The sequence below is a fragment of the Musca domestica genome, unplaced genomic scaffold (assembly GCF_030504385.1).
Source record: "Musca domestica strain aabys unplaced genomic scaffold, Musca_domestica.polishedcontigs.V.1.1 2, whole genome shotgun sequence".
NCBI classification, from domain to species: domain Eukaryota; kingdom Metazoa; phylum Arthropoda; class Insecta; order Diptera; family Muscidae; genus Musca; species Musca domestica.
In genome coordinates this window covers 46030264-46036026 of record NW_026712249.1, presented here as the reverse complement: position 1 = coordinate 46036026, position 5763 = coordinate 46030264, and positions in this window count along the sequence as shown.

The window sequence follows — 5763 nt, the reverse complement described above, 5'->3', positions numbered from 1 at the left end:
TTACACCCCTCAACACTACGCTTTGAGGGTATTATATGCATGTCGCAATTATCGTCCGATCCTCACAAAATTTTGCATGGGGGTAGGGTTAGGGTCAGAATTAAAGCCTATTGTTCTTAAGATGTCTATTTAGAGGTGCAAATGGACTAAAAAAATTACTTTTTTCTAATTTTGTAGTCGCTCTATAGGCCACAATTGAAAACTTATCGACACGGAATTTCGTATCAGAAGAGAGTTAAGGACAAGGAAGAAGTCTAGCATTTTGAATGAACATTGGATTATATTTAGCTGTATAATGGACCACAACTTTCGTGTGAAATTGTTTTGAATACTTAAACAACCGGGCCAAAAAACTAAGGGTAACCTCTGACGTTATTTCAAAAACGAAATCTTTCAAATTGGATTTGGATATAAGGGGGCTTCTAACATATTGTATATTAAAAATAATATTTAGATTTTTTGGTGGAAATTTGATTTTTTAAATATAGCATATATTTTTTGCGACTGGCTCACTCTTAAAATTAGCATATTTTTTATTTTGATATCATAGTTTTAAAAATAATTTTTTAATTCTTTAATCAACTCACCTCCAGGCATGTAACCTTACACCCCTCTGACGAAAACATCAAATTCGCCATTGTAAACTAATTAAAGGCCTATCAAACTACTGAATACCGTTTAACGATTTGGAACACATAAAATTAATGGTCATTAATTATCGAATTATAAAGGAGGTTTTTTCTATAAGAACTAAGCGGATTATTAGCAATAATTGCGACTAATCAAATTTTTAATCGCCTGATAGGCCAGGTGTTAGAAATATGTGTTAACAAAAAAAACGAAGAAAAACACAATAATTTCGCTTGAGACCTGAGGTTCTTCTCTAAACACCAGATACCACTGAATCATTCAATAATGCTATTGTGGCAGTTGTGAAATAACGGTTTGTTAGGCAATACGCCAGTAGCTAAAATAATATGAAGAGAATTTGATTGGGTTTAGAAAAACCAAAGTGGCCGATTAAAAATTTTAAATATTTAAATGTTATTTTTAAAATTTTATAAACAACAAATTAGCTCCTCAATTTGAAATTTTTTGAGAAGAATGAAAGTGCTTTAAGGGACATGTCGACTAGAAAAATGTTGGCAACAAATCGAATAATTTTCTAAACATGCTGATGCCAGAAAATCAACCGGCAAGCAATGGTTATGGTCGCGGTAAGGATTCTGCCTTTCTGAAACTCTTTTGACTAGAATGAAGGTTCCCCTAAGAAACATCCCCATATTTTTATACCCTCAGCCATATGGCTACAGAGGGTATATATCATTTGATACGGTCAAAACGTGCCTAATCGAAATAACGGTTTTAGACCCTAGGTCTCTTTGGACCAAATCCGTTTCAGAACATTTGGAGTCGATCTAGCGATGTCCGTCCGTCTCTCTGTCTGTCTGGCTGGCTGGTGCGCATGATAACTCTCGAAGGGAGTATCCGATTTGGTCCAAACTTGGTACATTGTAATATCTTTGTCAAACTTAGATCGAGTTCGGAGATGGGCAATATCGGTCCACTCCTTCAGGTACCTCCACCACAAATGGTCGAAATTTAAAAAAAAAAAAAAAATTGCACAGAAGGAGAAACGATGATCCGATTTTGCTCCAACTTTGCAAATCCTAATATATGCGTTAGTGTTAGGTCAGGTGTGAAAATGGACAATATCGGTCCACTCCATCAAGTACCTCCCCCACAAATGGTCAAAATTTTGAATAATTACAACTCTCATAAAATATGATGTACGAGTCCGATTGTCTTCAAATTTCACACATCCCAATATTTATATTAACCCAAGGTCTGGTGTTAAGATGAGCAATATCGGTCCACTCCTTCTGGTACCTCCCCCACAAAAGGCCGAAATTTGCAAAAAATATATTTTTTGCACAGAAAGAGAAAGGATAATCCGATTTTGCTCCAACTTTGCAAATCCTAATATTTGCATCAGTTCTACGTTAGGTGTAAAAATGGACAATATCGGTTCACTCCTTCAAGTACCTCCCCTACAAATGGTCAAAATTGTGAAGAGTTACAACTCTCATAAAATGTGATGTAAGAGTCCGATTGTCTTCAAATGTCGGACATCCCAATATTTATATTAACCCAAGCGCTGGTGTTAAAATGGAATGTATCCGTCCACTCCTTCAGGTACCTCCCCCACAAATGGTCGGAATTTAAAAAAAAAAAAAATTTTTTTGCACAGAAGGAGAAACGATGATCCGATTTTGCTCCAACTTTTCATATCCTAAAATTTGCATCAGTGCTAGGTCTGGTGCGAAAATGGACAACATTGGTTCACTCCTTCAAGTACCTCCCCCACAAATGGTCAAAATTTTGAATAATGACAACTCTCATAAAATATGATGTAAGAGTCCGATTGTCTTTAAATTTCACACATCCCAATCATTTTATTAGCCCAAGGTCTGGTGTAAAGATGGAGTATATCGGTCCACTTTTTCTGGTACCTCCTCCATAAATGGCCGAAATTTTAAAAATATATATTTTCTGCACAGAAAGGGAAGCAATAATCTAATTTTAAAAAACATATCGCTCAAAGAAACCGAAATAAGGATCCAACTCTCTTCAAATTTCACACATACAAGCATTTTTGCTAACACCAGATCTGTTGTGAAGATGCAATATATCTGCGAACACCTGCTGGTACGTCAACCACAAAGGGACACAATTTTCAATATTTTTATCTGTCATAAATTGCGAAACAACTCAGCGATTCTTTACAATTGATTTATCGATCTGCTATAATAATATTTATACCCTATTTATTTAGGTCCGATACGAAATGAGCAATATTGACCTATTCTTTCAAAACCCACTCCATAGAGGGTGAAGAGGGCTGAGGGTATACATCTGTCGGCAAAACCGACCGATACTTTTTTACTTGTTTTAACATAATTTAAACAAATGTTTAACTACCTGCTCCTTTTTTTTGAATAATCATCACAGATTTGGAACCAATATTTGTTAATCACCTACATCCTCAAAAAAAAACGTAAAAATTTTCCATCTTCAAATTTACCGAGGAGGATATTAGTTTAACCATTGCATTATGTACCCACATCCAGGCTTCGATACGAAATTTCAGAATTCCATCTCTATCCCAACAACCAACGGCATATTGTGTGGCTTTTTACATTCTTTGTACGTTTATCGTACGCATTTACACAACCACCTCCTTCTCTTAACTACAGACACCAACTACGATAAATGTCGTCAATCGAATTTCAAGATTTCAGCTTTATCCCTTCACCCAATACCCAATTTCGTACCACTTAGTACTTTTCGAACAATTGTAGTACGCATTTGCAAAACCAGCAGCAGACGTGACCAGTCGAAATAATAGTTTTAGATCCTAGCTCTCTTTGGACCAAATCCGTTTCAGAACATTTGGAGTCGATCTACCGATGTCCGTCCGTCCGTCCGTCTGTCTGTCTGGCTGGATGGTGGCACGATAACTCTCGAAGGGAGTATCCGATTTGATTCAAACTTGGTACATAGTAATATTTTTGTCAAGCTTAGATCGAGTTCGGAGATGAGCAATATCGGCCCACTCCTTCTGGTACCTCCCACACAAAATGTCAAAATTTTCAAAGAAAATAATTTATGCACAGAAAGAGAAAGGATAATCCGATTTTGCTCGAACGTTGCGAATCCTCATATTTTGATCACTGCTAGGTCATGTGCGAAAATCGACAATATCAGTCCATTCCATCAGGGACCTCCCCTACAAAGGGTCAAAATTTTGAATAATTAAAGCTCTTATAAAATATGATATAAGACTCCGATAGTCTTCAAATTCCACACATCCCAATAATTTTATTAGTCCAAGGTCTGGTGCAAAAACGGAATGTATCGGTCCACTCCTTCTGGTACCTCCCCCACAAAAGGTCGAAATTTTCAAAAAATATTTTTTGCACAAAAAGAGAAACGGTAATCCGATTTTGCTCGAACTTTGCAAATCCTCATATTTTCATCAGTGCTAGGTCATGTGAGAAAACGGACAATATCGGTCCACTCCATCAAGTACTTCCCACACAAAGGGTCAAAATTTTGAATAATTAAAACTCTTATAAAATGTGATGTAAGAGTCCGATTGTCTTCAAATTTCACATATCCCAATATTTTTATTAACACAAGGTCTGGTGTTAAGAGGCAATACATCGGTCCACTTCTTTTGGTACCTCCCCCACAAAAGGTCAAAATTTTCAAAAAAAAAAACCGATACTTTTTAACTTTTAATTTTAGACTCATTTGCGAAACAATTAATATCAAACAAATAAAAGACGTATTTTTAAATTACCGCCAAATCTCAAAAACTGATACAATAAAAAAATCTAATTCAGTACTTTTCGTACAATTATATTACAAATCTCCTAAACCAACTCCATATTTTCATTCTACAAATGAACAGCGACCCTAGTACGAAATTTAAGATTTCAAGCACTATTTCTCCACCCCTTACCGAAGTATACCAAATATCGTACTATTTAGTACTTTTCGTGCAAATATATTACACATTTCCAGTTACCTCACTCTAAATCAAACCGTTCCAAATTCCAGCTTCAGCCGTTTCCTCTGGATTTCACTACTCTTTATATGGCTAAGGGTATATATCATTTGATACGGCCAAAACGTGTCTTATCGAAATAACGTTTTAAGAGCCCAGGTCTCTGTGGACCAAATCCGTTTCAAGACATTTAAGGTCGATTTAGCAATGGTCGCGTGTCTGTCTGACTGGTGCGCATTATAACTCTCGAAGCGAGCATACGATTTTATCCAAACATAGTACAACGTAATATTATTACAAAATTTAGATCGAGTTCGGTGATAGGCAATATCGACTCCCCCACAAAAGGTCGAAATTTTCAAAAAAAAAAAAAAAAAATATATATATATATATATATTTTGCACAGAACGAGAAAATATAACCCGATTTCCCTTCAACTTTGAAAATCCTAATATTTGAATCAGTGCTAGGTAAGGTGCGAAAATGAACAATATCGGTCCATCCATTCAGGTACCTCCCCCAAAATGAACAATATCAGTCCACGCCATCAAGTACCTCCGCCCGAAAGCTCCACGCTTTTGAATAATTTTAACTCTTATAAAATGTGATGCAAGTGTCCGATTTTCTTCAAATTATGCAAATCACAAATTATTAACCCAAGGTGTGGTGTGAAGATAAAATATGTCGGTCTACTCCTTGAGGTACCTCCCCCAAAAAAGTTCGAAAATTAGAATATCTATGAAGTTTATAAAACGCGAAATAAACATCCGATTCCATTTAGTCTTGGCACATCTGAATATTTCTATCAACACAAGATATGTTATAAAGATGGTAGAGATCGGACCATTCCTTCTGGTACCTCTGCCACAAATGGTCAAAGTTATGAATAACCAAAAGATTATAAAATTCGAAATAAGTATCAGGTTCTCTTTATATTTCACACATGCCATTATTTCTACTAACACAGGATCTGTTTTGAAGATGTTATGTATCAGTCCTCTGCTTCTGGTACCTCCCGACAAAATTTTGAATATCCTGGAGCTCATAAAACGCGAAATTAACATCCGATTCCATTCAGACTTGGCACATCTGAATATTTTTATCAACTCAAGATCTGTTAAAAATATGGTAGAAATCGGCCCTTCCTACTCATACCTCCCCAACAAAGGGTCAAAGTTTTGAAAAACCAA